This window comes from Pinus tabuliformis, chromosome 8 (assembly GCF_031772625.1).
Source record: "Pinus tabuliformis cultivar Carrire ecotype Pingquan chromosome 8, CPIR1, whole genome shotgun sequence".
Lineage (NCBI taxonomy): Eukaryota > Viridiplantae > Streptophyta > Pinopsida > Pinales > Pinaceae > Pinus > Pinus tabuliformis.
The window spans coordinates 32,198,770-32,224,532 of NC_142294.1; positions in this window are offsets into that span (position 1 = coordinate 32,198,770).

A 25,763-nucleotide genomic window follows, 5' to 3' on the forward strand; every position below is an offset into this window, starting at 1 on the left:
CAACTTGGCCTCCTCTGGCTTGCTCACACCCCACACTGGCAACTCACACTATTGTCTGTAATACACATTGCAGACTCTGTGCAATTCACACAACCCTGAATCTACCTCCAACTATGCTGTCTAGCCTCCCTTTGCTTCTGGAATGAATTCACTCTGCCTTCTAGACACTGATTTGGCCTTCGACAATTGAACTAATTCTCTTCTGGGAACTCACACCACTAACAATGTAAACTTTGAAATGAGAACTATAAACTCAAAATGAAACTCTAGTAAAAAAACCCTCAAAAAACATGAAAAACAGTGCTAAAAACAAAAAATGTTGATGCTAGAATAACACTTCCTTTTTTTTTTTTTAAATTTTCAACATGTTTTAAAAATGGCAGTGAAAACCAATTTTTTATACAAAAATTGTGCAAAAAACACCCTGAAAACGAAAAGTGTTGATGCTGGAATAACTCCTTTTTTTTTAGGTAAATTTTCAACATGTGTTGATGTTGAAATAAGATCCTTTTTTATTTTATTTTATTTTTCAGGATAAATTTTCAACATTTTGAAAAAATGACGTAAAAGATTTTATCACGACTCCGAAAAACATCAAAATTTCAAAAGAATAATAAAAACATAAATTTAAAAATAAAAGCAAACATTAAAACAATGAAAAAAAAAGTAAAAATAAAAACAAAATGTAAATAGAATTATATATTAAAAACAAAACACAAAATTAGAAAAGACAAAAAATTCTAACATATAAAAAAAACAAAAAAAAGTTAAACATGAAAATAAATTAAAAACTAAAAAAAATCAATCATAAAAATGTTAAAAAAGAAAAACAAAATTAACCTATAAAAGATAAAATAAAAAAACAAAAAAAAATTAAAAAAGAATAAAGAAATAAATAATAACAAAAACATATTTAAAAAAACATAAAAAACATAAAAAATATAAAAAAAAATTATAAAATTAAGTAAATAAAAATACAAAAATTTAAAAAACCATTAACAAAAAACTAAAATTATAAATTAAAAACAAACTTCGTTTAAAAAAAAAAAATTGAACTAGAAAATTAACAAACAAAAACACCCAAAAAGGTAAAATGTTAAAATAAAAATAAAAATAAAAATGTTTAAAAAACCATTAAAAATTATAATAAACTTAAAAAAAAACAAACAAAAATCAAATTAAAAAAAAGAAACAAACATTACCATTAACATTAAAAAAAATTCAAACTTAAAAAAAATAAAAAAATTTGCGCCCTTGGGTTGCTGGGTGCGCTGAAGGCCGATTCTGATTCTCCCCGTTTAACGGCTCATGGGAGCGTGGCCCTGGGCGGTGGAGCTGCATGAATCGGTCTTCAGCGGCTCGACAGCCCATTGGGGCGCGACCCTGGGCGGCTGAAAGTTGATTCTGAGAATCAACCTTCAGCCTGCTCGATGGCCTGTGGGGGCGCGACCCTTGTGTAGCTCCGCGCCCCCACCGGCTGCCGGGCAGGCTAAAGGTCGATTCTCAGAATCGACCTTCAACCCAACTAGCAGCCCGAGGGGTGCAATTCTTTTTTTTTGGTTTTTTTTTGGTTTTTTAGGTTTATATATATATATAAAATTAATTAATTATTATTTTTTAAATATTTTTAATTTAATTTTATTATTTTTTAATTCTTTGTTTGTTTTTAAATTATCTAAAACTTGTTCACATTTTTGGTTAGGTTGTTTGTTTGTTTATTTTTAAATCAAGTTTGTTTTTAATGTCTTTTTTTCTTTTCTTTTCCCCCTTTTTTTTTTTTAAATAGTTTTTTAAAATTTTTGTATTTTTATTTATTTATTTTTATAGTTTTTTTGTTTTATTTTTATTTTTCAAAATTTTATGGTTTACACGATAATATTTAATTTAATTTAATTAATTAATTAATTAATTTATTTTCGTCTTTTATATATATATATATTTGTTTTTTTTTAATAACAACATTTAAAAAAAGAGAAATAAGACAATTATAATTTTTTTCTAAGTAATCATGATTTAAAAAACAACTGGACATAAAAAATTCAAAAGTGTAAAAAAATGTAACATTTTAAAAAAAATATCCACACTTGATACATTAAAAAATTTAAAGTGTCAAAAATAAACACCCTAAAAATAGGTTGATGCTGCATCAACACATTTCAAAATCAACATAAAATCCACTAACATTTAAAAACAAATATTTATATTTGATACATAATAAAATTTAAAGTATCAAAAACACGCTCTGAAAAAAAAGTGTATTCTGCATCACCACTTTTCAAAATTGGTTGACTTTTTTGTTACCTCAACAAAACGGATAATCGTATCAATTCCCGTTTCAAAGTTTACATTGTTTACTGGACTTGTTAACTCACGTTGCACAACATGGCCTCTTCTGCAAACAATTCAACCTGCTCTTTTCTTGCTTGTTGCACACTGGAATCTTAGGAAAATCTCCTCTGTATCTATTCTCCCAAATTTTTGCTACTCCCTTTCCGATGCTCTTCCCTCTGGCTTGAATTATGCCTTCATCGAATACTGCGAATTGGGTAGCTTGATTTGCGTTGCTCACAATTGATCACACTAATGCTATCTACAAGCCCTTCAACCTGTGCTTATAATCTCTTGTTGGAGTCTCAACGACCATGATTTAATCTCCATCGATGACTAAGATTTGTTGGAAATACTGGGGGGGCGGTGAATCAATATTTCTTCTCAATTTTACTTTTACGAGTTAGATCACTTATATTTAGAACACAAAATGAACAATAGAAATAACTTATTTTATTAATATAATCTTTAAAATGAATCAAGTACAATATAAGTAGGGCTCCAACCCTTGATGAAGACACCTAGGCTCCAACCTGGGATGTGCCAAGCACCTACTTGGACTTTAGTGAGGCTTCGACCTCTAGGGCTTCGACCCTATCTTATCCAAGGCACCAACCTTGAGTTTAGGAGCACCAACTCCAAGGACACCAATCCTATAGCTTTTCTTTGTCAAGATACGTTTGGTTGTACTTCACGGCTCCCCAAGTCTTCTTCACTGAGCCCTGTCAATCTTCAGCTTCACTGTAGTCTCCACGCTATATCATCAATGTCAACCTTGTTCTCTTAGAAGGTGTCACTACTGCTCTTCATCGTACCCAAACAATTTCTCCAAGGTCACCTCATGATGGCTAGTGCATCATGGTCTCCAAGGGTGTCTCCAAGTATTTAAGAATGCTTAAAAGTCCAAGAGATTGACTCCAAGGATATCTTTGATAGTGCTTCAAAAACACCCTTTACTAATTCTCCAAGTTGCTTCCAAACTAACTCCAATAATACTTTAAAGACTATCGCCAATAGTGTTCCAAATGTAGACAAAGATGCCTACTCTATGTCATCTCAATAAGTTTTCAACAAATTTGCTCCAACACAGTCTTCAAGTCAACACAAAAATTATTCAATGGTTTCTTCACAAGATGCCTTTAAAACAGGTCCATAATATGAATTCAACACTGCTGTAAGATGTCTTCAACAAATGTCTTTAGATTGCTCCAAAAAATGTCTTTAGTCTGCGCTAAAAGATGCCAGCTCCAAAAGATGTCGTTAGGTTGCTTTAAAATGATAGTAGGATTGTTTCAAAGTATGTCACTATGCTACTCCAAAATGTCTTCTTCAACAACCCTGCAAAAAGATCAACAACTCCTCTAGATCTGCTCTTCGATACTTTTATTTCTGCTCCAATGTTGTCCTCAAATGATGCCAAAAACAACCAAAAGGCTCCTTCAGATCTATCACTAGGTTGCTTCAAACAATGTTTAAAAAGCTGCCAGAAGACTTCTTACAAGCACAAGCTGATTTGTCACTTCACACAAGTCTGAATTTGTCACTATTCCAAGGTTTACATGTCACAGATCCTCTGCCACAGGTCCAAGCATTTAGATGGCACAAGTTCGAAATTTTAGGAACAGGTCCGAAATTTCAGGCACAGGTCCAAAATTCTAGGAACGAGTCTAAACCACAGGCTGAGGTGAGATGAGTGTTTTCTGTATCCTATTTTGATTCCTTCCACAGATTTGCACATTTTTCCTTTTTTACTTGATCCAAAACAGAAATAAAAACACTCTTCAATTGTGCATCTATGTTCTTCCTCGGTCCCAAAAATGTTCTCTGAAATTTTCACCGAATTGATGATGAAAACGGAGTGTTGGATGTCATATTTATACAAGTTTTGACTTATGACGAATATACATGTCTGTTGGGTGAAGGGGTATGAGCCTACACAAGTCGGCTCACTAGAAGTAATAATTTTCTTAACTTAAAAATTCAATTTCTCCTAATCTAGAAAGAGTTACAAGACAAATAATAGCTCGTTGGAAAGAGGAAGAAGTATTCTACAAGACATTTAAGGAATCATTGTAAAATGGTGTCTTTAAGAGGTCAAAAAAGTAATTTTCTTTGTGACTATTTGGAAATTTTAGTACAATCCTTGGAGTTATTTGGATTTTTCATGTATAAGGTCAATGGGACTAGAATGAGGGTTAGGGTAATTTTATTAGGACTTCAAGAGAGGTCTCCAACCATACTTCATATCATCAAGTCCATATTATCAAGTGTGTCATTCATGTATAGTCCTTTAATATGAAGGGTAAGGACATCATCTGGGTTCTAGGCCTCTTCATCAAGAGTAAGAACATCATCATGATTTCTAGGGCTTCTTCATCAAGAGCAAGGATACATGAGGTTATGGTTTCTTCATGGTTAGTTCAAGCATCTAGGACAAGACATCTTCTTAGTGGATTGACATCCATTAATAGCTTGACATCTTCATTAATGGCATCCTTATCAAACAAGAGGGACTTGTCATCATGAGCAAGGGCATCATCATATTATGCATCACAAGAATATTTGCCATCCCAATAATGCCATATTGACATTAATGAAAACCTTGATTAACAAGATTAATTAGAATTCATCAATAGAAGTCTCTAGAGAAATCTTGAACATCCTTAATTAATTAACTTTAATTTACCACTTTCCTAAAGTTAGATTTATGAAATATTTTAATTATTGAAAATTAATTTAATTAAAGTGTTTCCCAAGTTTATCTTGAGAAACTTTTTCTGGGTTTTGGAAATTTCGTGTTCCTTAGCCTCTTAGCATCATCTGAGACTAGAAATTTTGTCCAATGCTACCATATCCATAAAAAACAAAGATGAAGTTTGTGTTACCATTAGGCCATGGAGTCCATTTTTCCTTATGGATGCTTCCTTACTAATGTGAAGTTCTCTTCCACTTAGAGTTGAATGAGAATCATCAACCCCAGATCAAGAACAAATAGGAGCTCCTAAAGAGGATTAAATCTAATTTAAGAAAATAATGTAAGTTAAGCAAAATTTTCTTCAGATAATCTTAAAGTAATAAGAAAAAATCGACAATGATATTCTTCTCAAATACAAGTAAGAAATTTATTTTATGAAAATTCAAAGATGGCAACATATAGAAAAGAAAGTCTTACCCCTTCAATGTTTTCACCATTTTCCATACACTTTGTTGCTTCAAGACCAATAACTATTTGATTTCCCTTAGAAACTTGAACAATTTGCACAATGGAGAGGAAAGTACCAAAGATAGTAGTAGACAAGCTTCTCTTAGTTATCCAACAAGAAAAATGAGCTAAAACAACTTCTTTTATAGTAAAAGAGGTGTTCTAAAACCATCATACAAATACAATGTGCTTGGTGAAACCATGTGCTAAAAACAAGTGGTATTGTAACCAACTCCTAACTACCCTTCATATACACCTATAAGGAGTGCTTGAGGTAGTTTGATTTGGTCAACAAGTGGAGTGCTCCATGAAGTGATCAATGAAAATACATATATGAGAGTCAAAGGGAGTCAAACCACCAAGACTCTCATAAATACATGAAATTTGTCTACATGTGTCAAAAATGAGATACATGTGTTAAACCCTATGCTAAATCTCAAACCCTTTATTAAGCTTCAAATATTGATTGATTACATTTCTATAATTATATTGTTATGTAGGCTAGAACCTCTTATGGTCCCATTTTATTATAATTGTACATTGTGTCTCTTATATATATACACTAAGGAGACCTAGTATTAGGATCATCAAATATTGTCTTGTACATTGTATTCATTATAAAAGGAGATTCCCCCCTCGAAGCAAATTGTAATTATTTCTATATTATTATTTTGAAGGCCTAAAGTTTATGATATTTGGTATTAGAGTTCACAATCTTAGGGTTTTGTTGCTTCAAATAGGTTAGCTTGGCAGTTTTGCTATAACTTTTTTTTTGGGTGGTTTTAGATGGTGAGAAGACTTTGGCCATATTAAGAGGAAATTTTGGGTAACATCTAGTTCAAATTTCAGATCTTGGTTTACTATATTTGCAAAGCTATGTTCTAAGGAAGTTAGGGTTTTCAAATGCTCCTGAAATCAATTTCAAACATGTAAGTTTGATATTTTTTCTATAACTTATTTTGGGAGGTTTAAGATGGTAAAACTTGAACCATATCAAAGGAGAAGTCTTTGGGAACATCTGCTTCCAATTTTATATCTTGGTTTGCTATACTTTTAGAGATGCATTAAGGAAGTTAGTGGTTTTGAATGCTCTTGAAATCAATTTCAAATAGGCCAGTTTGACATTTTTTATTTGGGAGGTTTCAAATAGTGAAACTTGGAGTCGGGGAACATTTGGTTCAAATCTCAAATTTTGGTTCACTATGCTTGCAGAGATATATTCTATGGAAGTTAGGGTTTGTGAAGGATCCTGAAATCAGTTTCAAAGAGGTCAACTTGATATTGTTGCTATAACTTCTTTTTCGGGATTTTTCAGACTATGAAATTTTCAGGGTTCGTAGAAGACACATAAAAGTACCTTAGGCACAAATTTCAAAATTGTATTTGAAAAATTGGGTACATGACATGCTATACGAGTTTTCTCATTGGAAAATGCTAAGAATCAACACATTTTGGGAAAGCTACCATAACTTTCACTTGGCACATCAAATTCTGGTCAAACCCGTGGTCTTTTAGAAAAACCATATTAGAGTATTACAAACCAGAGTTTCAGATTTGGAAGGGCTCAATTTCTAATGATATATAAAGAAAAAATTCAACCATTTAAATATTCTCCAAATTAAGGTTTTAAAGATACATAATTTACTAGTGACCTAACTTTTGATTAGAAGATTCATTTTGTTTAGTGATTAAAAAGTTTCTTTCCAGAGAAAAAGACTCATAAGCTCATTCATAGAAAATGAGTGAACTTACATTATGTATATACACTTCAAGATTATATTCAAATAATTGCCATCATCGAATGTGATTGAAAAGTTGTGATTAATAGGAATGCTATTATTGTTTTCCAAAATGCCTTCGAAAGAAGCTATAACACCAATTAAACCTCTTGAAAGCTCATTCTAAACTCATAAAAAAAGGTAATGACTTAGAAATTAAGTTCTCTCAATTAGAAAAGACTATTAATGAAATGAAGGGTAGTATATTGAAAAAGGTGGATTTATTAGGTTCTCAAGGAAAACTTAAAAGAAAGATTAGGGATGAAATGGAAAGAAGATGAATGAAAATAAGGAAGAAATACAAAAGTCCATGAATACTATGGAAATAAGATGAATGAACAAAAGGAAGACATACAAAAATCCATGAATACCATGGAAAACCCTATCTTGGAGAGACTTTATAAAATGGGTATTGAGGTCCAAGTAAATTATGAAAATAAGGATAACCATTGTGCTAGAACTCAATCACTCGCGGGAAATATTTTATCACAATTGGAGAACACAATATTGAATCACATAACCATAATCATGAATTTTCAATCTAAGATCTGCATCATCAGAGCTTCAAGTAAGCACCAAGGGACTACTACATTTTGAAGATCGATAGGAGGAAGTTTGATGTTAATGATCCTATAACATGGATATTTTAGATGGAGCAATAATTTGATCTACACCAAGTGAAAACCTTACGAAAGTTAAATATTACATCCATGCTTTTAGAACAAGACCAACATCTATGATATTGGTCCCTATACTACTAGTGTGGCACCGTATTATTATTAGTGAAACCCCTTTATTGTATTGTTGTGCTCATGTAGTCCCCATATTGTTATTATTTTTCTGCATAGAAGTCCACTATTATTATTGTTGTGCCCTTACATTATTATTGTTATGTCAGATGAGATTATATTGTGACCCCTTAGACTCCTATATATAGAAAGGAGGTCTTGTCATTTGTATCATGAAAGAATTGTTCATTTGTGTGATGTAAAGGAGATTCCCCCTTGAAGAGGCTTATTTTGAAGTCGTTGATCTATCTCTTCTTCTATTTTGTGAGCTGGTTGTGTAACATTTGATATCAGAGCTTTGGATTCTAGGGTTTCGCTGCTTCAAATAAGCCATCATGGAATTTTCGCTATAAAATTTTTTCTACGAAATTTCAGAAGCTGAAATTAAAACCCATTTGAGCTACAATCTGGATGAACCTCGTGTTCAAATTTTAGATCTTGGCTCGCTATATTTTTAGAGATATGATATGAGGAAATTAGGGTTTTTGCAGGCTCCCGAATCCCATATCAAACATGTGACCTTGGGAAAATCGTCATAACTTTCTCTCTAAGAATCAGATTGAAATTTCATAAAAAGTGACAAAAAGCAGTCGAACTTTAGTTTGTTGGGTATCGTGTTTAGGGCCTAAGGTTGAAACAATGACAAGTGGAACTTTGTACAAGTTAGCTCTACTGAACCAGTCTATAATCAGGTCATTGTGGGAGATTGGGAATAACTTTTCTTGAAGAATAAAATCTCGATGAAACCCATGGGATTGGAAAGAGGACTTAGAGGGCTACCATAGGATGAAGTTTTAGAACTTGGAGATATGAAATCACATAGTTACAATTGTTTCAAGATCAAGATCCTAAAAGCAAGAAAAAGGGATATGAGGAAGTTTGATGGCAAAGATTCGGTAATTTGGATACTATAGATGGATAAATATTTTGATGTACATGATGTGCAACTGTTACAAAAGGTACGTATTGCATATTTATATTTAGAACCAAATCAATTTTTATGGTATAAAGGGCTTTGGTCTTGTAAACCACTTGTCACCTGATCAATTTTCACGGAGGAAATGATAGCACATTGTGAGGATACAAAGAGAAACACCTTCTTTAGCCAATTGATAAATCTAAAACAAAAGGGTTCAATGAAAGAACACATTGAGGACTTCCAAAAATCGAATATAAGGGTAAATGGTATTCCAGAGAAGCAGAGGATTGATGTCTTCTTAGGGACTTTAAAGGATAACATTCAACATGAGGTTCATCTTTGGGAACTTGATTCATTGGAGAAGGCATTCAGGTTGGCAACAAAAATTGAAAGCAAAATGATGGCAACAAGGAAGCCTACCACTCACAACTATAAAAATGGAAGTTTGGTTCCTCCTAGCCTTCCACAACCACTAAACAACCACTAAAGGTCATAAGTGTGCAGAGAAGAAATTATTTTACATAGATTGTTAAGAGGAGGAAGAAAAGGATCAATAAATGTCAAAAGAAGAGGATATACACTAGGAACCAACCCCAGAGAAAGAATAAATGAATCCGACCATACCTTGTAATGAATTGGCACTTTATGGATATAATCCATCATCCATCACATCATCTTTAAGAGAAAATTATAAGGTTCAAGCAATGCGAGATCACATCAAGCATCAATAACAAGTTCTCCAACTCTTAAATGATAACCTCACCTTGGTGCAAAATCAAACGAAACAACATGGAGATCAACATCGTAGTGAAATAATTTTTGATGTAGGCGACTGGGTATTTTTACGGTTACAATCATACAAACAAATTTCCCTCATGCAAGCTAAGAAGGACAATAAATTATCACCAAAGTACTATGGTCCTTACAAGGTGCTGCAAAAGATTGGTACTATGGAATACGGGTTGGAGCTTCTTCCATCTTCCAGAGTGCACCCAGTTTTCCTTGTTTCATGTTTAAAGAAGGTTAGAAGTGACAAGCTCCAAGTTCAAACAATATTCTTAGAACTTGACAAGGAAGGAAAAATAATATTGGAACCTGAAGCAGTCACGAAATCAAGAACTCGATAGCTACGAAATCAATCAATTTTGGAGTATATCATCAAGTGGAATAGATTACCCACTGAAGATTCCACGTGGGAGGATGAGAGTTTTATATAGAAGCATCCATAACTACTCAAGCATTGAGGACAACACTTTTTGAAGGAGAGGGGCATTTTAGGTCCCTATACTACTAGTGTAGCCCCATATTGTTATTAGTGAAACCCTCTTATTGTATTGTTGTGCTCATGTAGTCCCCATATTGTTATTATTTTGCCTTATAGAAGCCCACTATTGTTAATGTTGTGCCCTTATATTATTATTGTTATGTCGACTCTGATTATATTGTGACCCCTTAGAATCCTATGTTGGAAACATTGAGAGGGGGTGAATCAATATTTCTTTTCAATTGTTATTTTTACCAGTTAGATCACTTATAATTAGAACACAAAATGAACAATAAGAATAAATAATTTTATTAACTTCTTCTTTACAATAAATCCAATACAATATAGTGTAGGGCTCCAACCCTAGATGAAGATGCCAATATTCAATCTCCCAGGCTCCAACCTGTATTTTTCCAAGCACCGACTTGGACTTCCCAAGGCTCTAACCTTGTATTTTTCCAAGCACCAAATTGGACTTCCCAAGGCTCCAACCTTGTCAATTTTGAGGCACCAACCTCAAGGGTTCCAACCCTATATCTATTTTAGGCTTTGACTTGGTTTCTTGAGGACTTCGATCCTCTAGGGCTCCAACCCTTACTTTACTTCACCAAGATGTATTTGGTTATACTTCACAGCTCCCAATGTTTTCTTCAAAAATCCCTGTCAATCTTCAACTATGCCTTCACTTAGTCTCTACATCACATCATTAATGACAACCTTGTTCTTCACATGAAGGTGTCACCACTACTCTTTATGTTACCCAAACAAAACTTCTTCAAGGTCACCTCATGATGGCTTCAATGATCTCCACAAATCTTCAATATGCTGCTTCACAAAGTTCTCCAGCTTTGCCCTATTTTGTTCTTAAGAGAAGACTTCAATAAGCTCTATTTGTCCAATCCCAATAAATCAACACTTTGACCATGAAAACTACGACAACTTCAACAACAATAGCTTTAACCATGACAATTATGACATCTTAAACCATGACAACTATGACAACTTCGACCACGACAAAAGGAAGGTCTATTAAACAAAGGATCCGTGAACATGCGGTTGACATCAGACATAATCGTTCCCGCACATCAGCCCTTGCAGAACATGTTGAGAAATCAAGACACCATGTCTGCATTGAAGAATCCAAATTCATCTCTAAAATAGATCATTTCCACCACAGGAAACTAAGGGAAGCGATTGAAATTGAGAGGCATGCCAGTAACCTTAATAGGGATGATGGCTGGAAACTAAGTAAAAGTTGGATTCCGACTCTCTCTTCTTAACTCCTCCTCCCTTTCCTCGCCTTCTTTTTATTCTTCTTATTTTATCCTTGTTTTCCTTTTTATTCTCTTTTTCTTCATTTGTTTTCAGCCCTCCTATATTTTATTTAAATACTTTTTTGGTTAACTATGCTTTCCTCCTTTTCTAGGAGGATAAGCTATCCTCTTTCCTATAATGGTCAATAGTCTTTTTAGAGGTATTGGTAAAATACAATGATTTTTATTTTTATTTTTATTTTGAATCATTCCTTTAAGTAGGTTTTCAACCTTAATAGGTATGGAAGAAGTCACCCCTAACTAAGAATATTATAATTAATTATTTTAAAAATTGATAATTAATTGATAATATTGATATTAATATATTCATTTATTTTTCAACCAAATTTATAATGAATAGGTCAACCCCTATCAAATGGTTTTATATAAATTAATTAATTTTAATATTATTTTATAAATTGATTTAGTGTATCAAAATAACAGCTAGTTTTCAACCAAATTTAGATTAAATTAGGTCAACCCTAACAAATAAAGTAATTATTCTTAGATAATATTATTATAGAAACTGATAAATTATTTATAATATCGATATAAAATATTTAATTATTACATAACAGCTAGTTTCAAACTAAAATATTAAATAAGTTAACAAACATCCCTTTATCACATATTCTAAAATAAATTTTCGTCCTCAGTAATAATTTCACCAATAGCGAATTTTAAATGGCTAACCCTGGACAATGATGCATCCCTGCTATTTATTCTCTCAGATCGATTGATTTCTCACCTTGTCCTGAGGATGAACCACATTAGTTGGTTCGAAACGTCAACCCAATCCTAACGATGTGATTAATTCGAAAGACTGTTTTATAGCTATGGATCACAAAAGTCTTAGATCTAACTATGACAACGTCGACCATGACAACTACAGAAACTTCGACCACGGTAGCTTCAACCACAACAAGTACAACAACTTCGACCATGACAACTACGACAGCTGGCAACTACGACAACTTCGACCATGGAAACTACGACAGCTTCGACCACAACAACTATTACATCTTTGACCATGGAAACTAAGACAACTTTGACCACGAAAACTATGGAAGCTTCGACCATGACACCTATGACAACTTCGACCAAGATTTTATGTCCAAACAGAATTATCCTTTTTTTTCTGTCCTTAACAATAGTCTCCTTGTTATCCTTTGCCTTTTGTCTCCTTTTGTACTTTGTATCTTTGAATTCTTGCCCGAATTGGTGAGCAAAATGAAGTGCTTAGACGTCTATTTATAGATATTTCATTTATCACTGAAGGGACACACCTATTTGAAGTGAGGCCAACTTGTATGACTGAGTGTAGGTTGGCTCACTACTAGGAATAATTTCCTTAAATTAAAAATTCAATATCTCACAAACTATTTGGGAGTTTCGGGGCAAATAGAGGTTTGTTAGAAATAGGAAAAAATCCTCTTTAAGATGGTCTAGGATCCATTTTGAAAGGATGCCTCCAAGGTGTCTAAAATAATTTTTCTTTGTGACTGTCCTTAAATTTTATGCATAAAAAGTTTGGGACAACATGAGGAATTTTTGGGACAATGTGGCTTCTTCATTGTTATCAATGTCATCATAGGATCATAGAGTCATTATGTAGGAGTGAAACATCCATGTAGCATGATGCATCAACAATGTCATCATATACTAGTGTAGTCATAGTGCAACATCATTAGGAGAACTCCAAAATAATCTTCCAACCATCAAATGATCTTGAACCATGTTATCAAGATCTCATCAAGTGCCATCATCAATTGTGGTCATTCATCAAGAGTATGACATCATCAAATGTAGTCCTCCATATGTCATCAAGGGCTTCTAAATACTTGGCACTTGGTACTTCTTAAGACTTCTTCATTAGTGACTTGACATATTAATTGATGACATTCTTATCAAACTAAAGTTATGACATCATCATTTGGAACTAGGCATCTATTGTCTTCAACCTTACCATCTCATTCGAGGGTTTCATGATATTCATTAGGCATCTCAAGAATATTTTCCATCTCGGCCAATGCCATATTGACATCAATGACAACCTTGATTAACAATCTCCCCCTTTGTCATTGATGAAAATATTCTTGCCCTTCCAACATTCTCTCCCCCTTTGACATCAATGGCAAATGAGGTGCCCAAGTACTTCCCCTGTCAAGCTGCTTCTTTTCTTCATCATATTTTCTTTATCAAAAGTAGTTCTTCATAGGTATGTTACTCCCTCTGTCATGGTGCTATTCCTTCTGTCAATGTGGTCCATGATAGATGTGTTTACATTTCTTCATGTGATGAACCAACTCCCCTTGCCTGAATAAACTCCTCTAGCTTCTTTAGAGAAGAAACATTTCTGGCTTGTGATCAAGTGGAATAAACCTTCAACAATAGTCCATAGGATGAGTAAGACATCATTTTCTTCAATGGAGTTTCTCCCAAGAGATGATCCATCAAAAGATGATTGTTCATGTGTGATTCATCAAGAATTTCGTAGGGCCCATTGACAGATAGCTTCTGCAAGAATGATTAAGAATCATAAACTCCCACTAACAGTATGCATGGTATCCTTTGGCAGAGTCTCATTATCAAACACTTGGAATATCAAGGATGACTTTATCAGATCAACATGTATTATTAGTTGGAGTGTTCAAGAGACTTTCAGATTCAGTTTGCTTCCTTCTCCATACTTGTGTAACTTTCTTCTCTGGCTTGGTTGTCATGGTTATAGCTTGTTTAGGGACCCAAGTCAAGTTACAATCACATGCCATATGTCCAATTTTATGGAAAATGAAGCACTCCATCTTGTTCATGAATGAGAAATCATGACGTCTTCTTGCAAAATTGCTTCTAGGAGATTTACGGGGACCATTATGTTTGTCTTTGTGATATGCCCTACACTATTTTGCAATGTGCCCAAAGTCTGTACAATAATAGCAATAACCAAGAAATATACTTTGGTACCTGGGATATGAAGATTTCCTTGATGTACTTCTGAAGTCTTTTTGCCTTGGGATTCTTTGATGATATTCATTGCCTTTTGTATTCTCGACACCATCTGCAAGTCTTTTTGGAATAAGATTTCTTCCATTAATGTCTTGAATCTTCTGCTTGCCTTTGCTAGAACTGGGAGCATCAACATTTCTTCCTGGCTTTCTCACATCCTTGTTGTTTGAAGCCTTATGGTTTGCATCATTCTTGCTTAAGGACTTACCTGTATAACGAAGACCTGATTTATCAAGGGGAGACCTTTGATGACTTAGGATGTCATCTAGGGTTTGAGAACTTTTTAATTTCTTATTCAACAAGTCAACTTCCTTTTTAAGAAAGACAATTTCTTCCTTCATTTTCTTGTATTCTTCATCCATCTTTGATAGAATGATCTCCATTTCTTCCTTCATCTTGGTTGCTTCACATGATTGGGACCTAAGAGAAATAATTTCTGATCTTAACTTGGTGATGTCATCATCCTTTATTCTAGTTGGCATATCATGGTGTTTCTCTCCTTTTCTACTTCATCAACTTGTCCTTCTATGAATGCCAAGGCTTCCATCACCTTCTTATCTCCTTGTGCTTGTTTCCTTGCTTCTTCTAGTTGAGATCTAAGGGAGGAGACCTCTTCCTTGTATTAACCAATGTTTGCTTCAAGTTTGTTCAAGCTCTTGAGTCTTTGTTCAAGGTGGCTTGACAAAGTTTCTTCCCTTTTCATTTCCTTATCCAATTGATTTGTCATGGATATGAATTATTCATGATGCTTTCTTTTCTTTTGATGAAATTCTTCCTTAATCTTGGCAAGTGCTTCATCTCTTTCTTGTACTTGAATTTTGAAAGGGTCAACTTCCTTCCTTGTCTTGTCTTGGTCACCAACTTGCGCTTTCTTCTTAAGTTTTTAATTCTCATTTTTCAAATTGTTAATCTCTTCTATGGCAGCCATAAGTTTAGTGAGGATATCTTCTTCAAAATCTTCTTCATTCTCTTCATCTTCTAGGTCTTCTTTAGTCTTGGTGTTGTCACTCTTATTTTTAACTTCCTTGATGGGTTCTGGATTTCCTTCTTGCTTTCCATCATCTTCTTGACTAGTGGTCATGGTCAACACTACTTTTGAGTGAAGGTCATGAAGTTTGTCCCATATACCCTTTGCTGACGAACATTTTTCCAAATTGGCCTTTATAGAATTTGGTAGCCCATTCAAGATTGCCTTCATCGCTTTTTCATTGTACTCCTTGGATTCTCCATTCATCGTGTTATCAATAATTACTGATTCCCATACGTCAATGCCTTGAGTCTTTAAGAAATTCTTCATTATTGCCTCCCATTTATCAAATTTTCCATTGAATAATGGAACCTTCACAAATTGAATGACTTCAATTTCGGTGGTTGAGGGAGACACATCTTTAGGAGGATTGGAGACTTTCTTCCTTGGCTTCACCATTTGTGTTCTAATGATCAACCTTCAAGCTGTTAGGCTTTGAGTGAAGGTACTAGCTCTGATACCAATTGTTGGAAATACTAGGAGGGGGGTGAATCAATATTTCTTTTCAGTTGTTTTTCCGCAGGGAAAAATCACAATTTTTTATTATTTGAGAAAATTACATGTTGTAGATGCCTAAATGACATATGCAGTAAGTTGGGACGTAGCCATAAAAAGTGTGTCTATACAAAATTACCCACACAGGGTATACTATGACTGTTCATGTAAAAAATATATAAAACCAATACTGATAGAATCGATGATATATACTGCAAATTAGGGCCGATCGGTCCGCTAATAAAACTGATCAATATAAGGCCGATGATAGTATTGAAAATGTTTGGCATCCAACCAAATCCCCCTGGGCTGGACTGTGGCCACCTTGGATAACTTGTCGGCAGCCTGATTTCTCTCCCTTTAAATGGCCTCCATTGACGAAGCAACCAAGCTTCTAGAATGCGCCTCGACCTCGCGACCATGCACACCATTTCTTTTCAATTGTTATTTTTACCAGTTAGATCACTTATAATTAGAACACAAAATGAACAATAAGAATAAATACTTTTATTAACTTCTTCTTTATAATAAATCCAATCCAATATAGTGTAGGGCTCCAATCCTAGATGAAGACACCAATCTTCAATCTCCCAGGCTCCAACCTGTATTTTTCCAAGCATCGACTTAGACTTCCCAAGGCTCCAACCTTGTATTTTTCCAAGCACTGATTTGGACTTCCCAAGTCTCCAACCTTGTCAATTTTGAGGCACCAACCTCAAGGGTTCCAACCCTATATCTGTTTTAGGCTTTGACCTGGTTTCTTGAGGACTCCAATCCTCTTTGGCTCTAACCCTATCCTCCAAGGCACCAACCTCTTGGGCTCCAACCCTTACTTTACTTCACCAATATGTATTTGGTTATACTTCACGACTCCCAATGTCTTCTTCAACAAGCCTTGTCAATCTTCAGCTATGCCTTCACTTAGTCGCCACGTCATATCATTAATGAAAACCTTGCTCTTCACATGAAGGTGTCAACACTGCTCTTCATGTTACCCAAACAAAAATTCTTCAACGTCACCTCATGATGGCTTCAATGATCTCCAAAAATATTCAATATGATGCTTCACAAAGTTCTCCAACTCTGCCCTATACTGCTCTTAAGAGAAGACTTCAACTAGCTCTATTTGTCCAATCCCAATAAATCAACACTTTGACCACGAAAACTACGACAACTTCGACCATGATAGCTTCAACCACGACAACTACGACAACTTCTACCACGACAACTACAAAAACTTCGACCATGACAACTACGGAAACTTCGACCACAATAGCTTCAACCACAACAACTATGAAAACTTAGACCATGGAAACTACAGAAACTTCGACTATAGAAACTACGATAGCTTCGACCATGATAACTATGAAAACTTTGACCATGGCAACTACGGTAGCTTCGACCACGGAAACTACAACAATTTCGACCAAGATTTTATGCCCAAACAGAATTATCCTTCTTTTTTTTTTTTTTTTTTTTTTTTCCGTCCTAAGCAATAGTCTCCTTATTCTCCTTGGCCTTCTGTCTTCTTCTTACTTCGTATCTCTGAATTCTTGCCCAAATCGCTGATAAAAGTGAAGTGTTTAGATGTTTATTTATAGATATTTCGTTTATAACTGAAGGGACACATGTATTTGAAGTGAGGCCAACTTGTATGACTGAGTGTAGGTTGGCTCACTGCTAGGAACAATTTCCTTAAAAATTCAATATCACACAAACTATTTGGATTTTTGGGGAAAATAAAGGCTCGTTAGAAAGAGGAAAATATCTTCTTTAAGATGGTCTAGGATTCATTTTTAAAGGATGCCTCCATGGTGTCCAAAATAAATTTTCTTTGTGACTGTCCTTAAATTTTATGCATAAAAAGTTTGGGACAACGTGGCTTCTTCATTGTTATTAATGTCATCATAGGATTATAGAGTCATTATGTAGGAGTGCAACATCCATGTAGCATGATGCATCAACAATGTCATCATATGCTAGTGCAGTCATAGTGCAACATCATTAGGAGAACTCCGAAATAATCTTCCAACCATCAAATGATCTCGAACCATGTTATTTGTAGCTTTTAACCCCGTACAGAAATTACCTGCATACGAATTCTAAAACACAGAAAATAAATAATGCAAGAGCAGAACACATAAAACACATATACACAGAGATTTTCCCCTGGATCCCAAAACCGGGACTGCTAGCTTGATTTTTCATTATGTTCCTTTCAATGTTATAATACATATTTATACATGCTGAAGCATCCAATACCATGGAGTGAAAACCATCACGTCCAAAAAACATGTGCGAAAATCATGCACAAAACCATAGGTGGGTCCGCCCAACCTAACATAGGGTCCAAAACCAAAATTTTCCGGGGCGTTGCCCCAGACCCCATAAAGCGGGGTTACGGGTGCCCCTCAAACTCCCTGTTAACTACATGGAAAGAATATAACACAACCCAACATTCTCCCACTTGTTGTTTTCTTTCCACAGGGGGCCACAAGAGAGCTTAGTCATTTTTCCAACCCTGAAATGCCCATTGTCTCTCTACACCAAGAGAACTTCTCAAAGCTCACAGATTTTGTCAATGCATCTGCAGTATTCTTCAAAGTGTCCACCTTTACTAGCAACACCTTTTTGTCTTCTATCATATCCCTCACAAAGTGATACTGAACATCAATGTGCTTTGTCTTTGAATGATATGCGGGGTTCTTTGCCAAGAAAATTTCACTTTGGCTGTCACAGTCTATCCTTATAGCTTCCTGTACTAACCCCATACTTGAACAGAATCTCTGCAACCAAATTGCTTCCTTGCTTGCATGAGTGGCTGCCATGTATTCTGCCTCTGTAGTGACAGTGCAACTACAGATTGTTTCTTACTCATCCAACTGACTGCACCTCAAAATACGTTAAACACATACCCACTTGTAGATCTTCTCTGATCTAGATCTCCAGCCCAGTCTGCATCAACAAAGCCATGAATATTCAACACTCTATCCAATCTTGGTCTTCCTTGGTAGCACAAACCATAATCACTAGTGCCATGTAAATACCTGAAAACCCGCTTCACTGTTGTCCAGTGCTCCTTCCCTGGATTTCACATAAACCTGCTCAATACTCCCACTGCATGTGCAATGTCTGGTCTAGTATAGATCATTGCATACATTAGGCTACCGACTGCACTTGCATATGGAACATGGGACATGTCCTCTTCCTCTTCTTGTGTCTTGGGACACTGTTCAGCAGATAACCTCACACCTATACGAATAGTAACCTTCACCGGTTTACTATCCTGCATATTAAACCTCTGCAATATTGTCTCGAAATACTTCCTTTGGTTTAACCAGAGCTTCCTTTTTGCTCGATCTCTTTTAATTTCCATGCCCAAAATATAGTTTGCATCACCAAGATCTTTCATGTCGAATTTGGAGGACAATTGGGTATTCAAATCCTGGATAACTTCTTTTTCATTTCCAACCAACAACATATCATCCACATACAAGACCAGATAAATAACACTGTCACCAATTAATTTAAAATAAACATAGTGATTTGCTTTGCTTCTGGTGAATCCAAGTCCCCGTATAAATGTTTCAAATTTCTGATACCACATCCTTGGTGACTGTTTTAACCCATATAGAGACTTCTTTAACTTACATACCAGTTATTTCTTACCCTTCACCGCAAAGCCTTCAGGTTGCTTCATGTAGATCTCCTCTTCCAGATCCCTGTGAAGAAATGCTGTCTTCACATCCATCTGTTCTACCTCAAAATCAAAAGCAGCAACAACAGATAAAAGTAATCTAATAGAAGTTACCTTGGCAACATGAGAAAAAATATCACCAAAATCAATTCCTAGCACCTGGGAATAACCTTTTGCTACCAACCGAGCTTTGTATTTCTTGACTTTTCCTTCTGCATTTGCCTTCTTTTTGAACACCCATTTTCTGCCAATGGGTTTCCTTCCGGCCGGAAACTCCACCAGATCCCAAGCCTAATTTTTGTGCAAAGATTCCATTTCATCAACCATGGCCTCTTTCCAGAGTTTTCCATCCTCTGAATCCACTGCTTCCTTCACAGTTCTGGGATCATCATTAGTAACAGACAAAGCAAAATTTGAACAGAAAGCAGATGGACTGTACCTTTTTGGTTGCCTTCTTTCTCGAACTGATCTTCTCATAGCCGGAGTTTATGTCTCTTCATCTTCTGATTCTTCCTCCTTTAGCTCAAACTCTATCTTCTTAGGTTCCTTTGGTTGGAATTCATGTTTAATAACATCTTTCACCTCTCTAAACACTACATCTTAGCTATACATAACATCCTTGTTACTGGGTTCCAAAGCTTATAACCCTTTAAACCATCCTTGTACCCAATAAAGATGCACTTTTCAGATTTACTATCCAACTTTGTTCTTTTCTCCTTTGGAACATGTACATATGCATCACATCCAAATACCCTTAGATGTGAAAGAGAGGGTTTCTTACCAGTCCATACCTCTTGTGGAGTCTTATCCTCCAACGTTGATGAAGGTGACTTGTTGACCAGGTAACATGCAGTATCCACCGCCTCTGCCCAGAATTCCTGTCCTAACTCGGCACCACTGAGCATGCTTCTTGCCCTTTCCATCAACGTGTTGTTCATTCTTTTTGCAATTCCATTTTGCCGAGGTGTATATGGAGTAGTCTTCTGCCATGCTATACCACACTTCTTGCAGAATTCTTCAAATTCCTTACTGCAAAACTCTCCACCATTATCTGTCCTCAACACCTTTATCTTCTTCTCTATCTGGTTTTCTACTAGAGCCTTAAATTCTTTAAACCTATCAAAGACTTCAGATTGCTTCTTAAGGAAATATATCCATGTATTCCTTGAGAAGTCATCTATAAATGATACATAGTACATAGACTTACCCAGTGATGGAACCTTCACAGGTCCAAACACATCACTGTGCACAAGCTCTAATATATGTTTCGCCCTCTTACCACCAGAGGGGAAACTCACCCGATTTTGCTTCGCGTATACACAATTTCACAAAAATTAAAATCCAAAGAGCTATTACTCATTCCTTCTACCATACCTTTACCATGAAGTATTCGAAGGCCCTTCTCTCCAATATGTCCAAGCCTTTGATGCCAAAACATGGTCCTTTCTCCAGAGACCACTAGCTTTTTTGCTCCACTTTCAGGAACCACAGAACTGTTGCACCCATCAACAACAGTGCTACCTTGCAGCTTGTACAGAGTTCCAATCCGAACTCCCCGCATCAATACCAGTGCTCCCCAAACCATCTTGCAGGTATCCTTCTCGAACACTGTTTTTACACCTGCATCATCCAACTTACTAAAAAAAATCAGATTTCTGGCTAATGTAGGAATATGTAGAACACTCAGAAGTGTTCTAACCCTTCCACCTTGCAGCTTCAACTTTACTTTTCCACGACCAATGATTCTAGACTTCCTGTCATCCCCCAAGAAGACATCACTACCATCATATTTCTCATACTCACAGAACCACTCTCTATGGGGAGTGAAGTGAAAGGATGCACCTGAGTCAATCAACCATGCCTCATGATCTACATGTGTACTTGAAGAAGCCAAGTACACATCCCCACCTTCACTTGAGGTGGTTTTCGCCTTTACAGAAGGAGCCTCATCAGATCCCTTCCTTTGTCAGGAGCTTTAGATTTATAGTCCCTTTTGAAGTGGCCTTCCTTTCCGCATTTCCAGCACACCACCTTTACAGGTTTTCCTGGAGATTTAGATCTCCCTCTAGATTTAGATCTCCCACTCGATGACTTATTTTTGTTTCTGTTCTGGGACTATCCTTGTACAGACAAGGCATCACCATTTTGGCTCTCCATATTTTTTCGTCTCATCTCCTCCGTTAGCAAGGCTAAGACTATTTCATCAAACTGTAAGGCAGTTGCATTGCTACCTATTACAATAACTAGACTATCCCACGAATCTGATAGAGAACACAACAAAATGATGCACTTATCTTCATCTGAAATTTTAATATCAACAGATACTAACTGAATTACCACAATATTAAATGTGTTCAGATGCTCTATCACCGAGTCTCCATCTTTCATCCTTAGGTTATACAGCTTTTTTCGTAGGAGCAATTTATTCACCAGAGACTTAGATTGGTACAAAGTCCCTAACTTGTCCCACAAAGCCTTTGCTGTAGCTTCCCATGATACATTCAACAATATTGAATCTGAGACACACAATCGTATTGTGCTCTTTGTCTTCCGATCCAACTTCTTCCATTCTTCATCGGACACTTCCGTTGGTTTAGTACCCGGATCTATCACGATCCACTGATCTTTATCCACCAACAGATCCTCCATCTTGAGTTTCCACAACTCAAAACTCTGACCATTAAATTTCTCGATATTTATCTTTCCACTACTCGCCATCTTCTTTCACCACTTGAATCGATCTCGCAAATCTCCCACTAAACAGGGTCTATCACAGGCCTGAGCAAAAGCCCTCATCAACAAAGGCGTCCCCTTGAAGCCAAATCTGCTCTGATACCAAATGTAGGTTTTAACCCTGTACAGAAATTACCTGCATACGAATTCTAAAACACAAAAAATAAATAATGCGAGAGCAGAACACATAAAACACATATACATAGAGATTTTCCCCTGGATCCAAAAACCGGGACTACCAGCTTGATTTTTCATTATGTTCCTTTCAATGTTATAATACATATTTATACATGTCGAAGCATCCAATACCATGGACCGAAAACCATCGTGTCTAAAAAACATGTGCGAAAATCATGCACAAAACCATAGGTGGGTCCGCCCAACCTTGTTGGAAATAATACTGAGAGGGGCGGTGAATCAGTATTATCTAGCAATCTAATAAATCTTCCTTATTTGATCTTTGAATTATTTTAGCATGTCAGTACCATAAAATAATGAGCATGAAAAACAGATAGTCACACCAAAGAACACAAGATGTAAAGTGGAAACCCAATGTGGGTGAAAACCACCTGCTGCAATATGTCTCTATCTTCTTTCAATTTAGAAACTTCTTTTACAATGAATTTGTACTGGTGCAGTCCTTTACCAGTACGCAGGCTGCAACCTGCAGAGAGCTAAAACTCTCTCTCTCTCTCGTTTTCCAGTCTACTCCTGGAAGGGAGCTACAACCCCCTACTTCTTTTCATAAAGCATCAGATAATCAACAAGTACATAATAGATCACTACAGATATCAGATCAGCAACAACAGAACTAACCCAGAACACCTTATCAATAGAGAAATTCAATCAACATAACATCTTAAAACAGAGACGCAGTTTTTCTTTCTGTGGCCTGCGACCAGACGCCGTTAACCTTCTGCTACTCTGCGTCCACACGCAGATATCCTTTTGCTCCGCTGCGTGCCCACGCACTGTTCCTTTGACTGCTCTGCGTTCTGTTGCTTCAGGGACGCACCCAAAGATACTATAGCGCCGCGTCTTTCGCTTCAGAGACGCACCTGAACCTTGATCACCCTGCGTCCCCACGCAGGTCTCTCTCTACTGTGCTGCGTCTCGACGCACTTGCCCTTTACAGTACCTGCGTCCCGGCGCACTTTCCCTTCACTGAACCTGCGACCCTTTAGATATAAATGATATGAAGGCTTCAGGACAAACCCAAACAGTCAGATCTACAGATCTGATCATGCGCCATAGAGATCACAGTCCATTAGAAGATTCGCCCTCTTAGATCTGGACTAGATCACACCAAATAAGATATTCAACCCAAGACAATTGCACAATCCAAATGAACTCCTTTGCTTTATATAGGCAAGCTCCTCCCCAAAACATGGAACAATACCACGAGCCGACACCATAGAAACATAAAACCGTCGGCTAGATACCACACAAGAAACCCCCACATGCTTTTTCTCTGCCTTGAAATGTGTGCACTGGGTGGACGCACCCCCTGAACGGCTGGACAGCGTCGCTGGACGCGGACCCTGCATGGTGTACCTGCGGGTACGCACCTTCTGAACTGGTTTCCTGCGTCCTTCTTAATTTTCAACAAACTGAGAGCCTTGCCACTGGAGTTGCCATCAAGTACAACATCTGTAACATACAGTCATACCAGAAAACATAATGCCAACAATCTCCCCCTTTGGACTTGATGGCAACCTTACAAACTTCAGCTTCATTCTCCCTGTTGTCGCGCAGATTGGCACGACAACGCTCGGACCGGGGGCTGTCACTCTGATCCCCGATCCCTTCGTTTAAGCCTGTCTCCCGCGGCTAAGGGGGGTAGACCCTGTGAGATGATATGACCAACTGTCGACCAGTTGGTTGGGAGACACGAGACACGATGTAAAAAGGGCTCGATGGATTTGGTTAATTTAGCAGACCAGTGCCTTAAGAGATTGTTATTGAAATGATTACTTTTTAAATGATATAAAAAAAAATGGACCATGAACAGCAATCATCTATCATCAGCTAAAAACACAATGCTCCTAGAATGACAAAAACGATATCCAGCAGCTAAAAATTTGAAAAGATGAATGCTTCAAATCACCACGAGAATCATAAACCATCAACCAGATATCAATTTCGCATCTCGGCTTTAAAATTCAGCATGAAAGATATAGCATGAAAACCACTGAATCTGGCAAAAAATAATTTTCAATTTTTTTTTTTTTTTTTTTTTTTTTTATACTAAAAAAGCCAAAATTCTAAATCTAAACCTAAACCCTAAAAATCCCTTTAAGAAATATTTTTTTGGATTTTTATTTATTTTAAAACCAAAATAAAACAAAATTTTAAAATCTATTTAAAATCTAATTAAAATTTAATCTAGAACATAAAATTAAAAGCTATTCTAAACTCCTAAAAAATTTAACTATACCAAAAATGAACCTAAGTCTAAAACAACTAAATAATTTTTTTTTTTATTTTTATTTTTATTTCCTTTTAAAATCATAAAAATGAAATTTAAAATCTAAAAAACATAAAAAATAAAACTAAACTAAGATTAAAATTAAACTACCATAAAAAAAACTTAAAGCTAAAACTTAAAACCTACGCTATACATTTGAAGCCCTAAACTACATGACCACGGCAAAACAAAATTCGATTTTTATGCCACGGATGTATACCCAAGCCGTCAGACAAAAATGCAAACGCATAGAGAATGATCCACTGAGACGCGTCCCTAAATCGCAGAAGGTAACCACGCAGATATCATTCAAACAAACTATAGTTTGAGACGGTTCCTGGAGAATATCGACGTTTGGAAATGGCAGATAAACTGAGCCGCAGATCAAGTCGAAATTTTAGCTGCCGGCGTGAGTAGTTTTCGATGCCCACGCGAATCCCCTTTTCACACCAAAAAAATGCGATTTCTGCAATGTCAAACTCGGCTTCTCCTGGACGAGACACCGGAAAAAATAAGGACTTGTGATGAGACGTATGCCGGAAATCATTTATGCACAGGTCGGTGGAAAACGCAGGTTCAGTCGGCAACGTTTTGGCAACGTATGATGGTCATCGAAATGCTGAATCACTGCTGCGTGTTTATGTCCACAGATCAACGGATTTGAATCGATTTCTTCTGATACGTGAAAGCATTGACGGCAGACCACTGAAAAACGCAAAGCGTTCTGAAGATAATACCTGGCATGC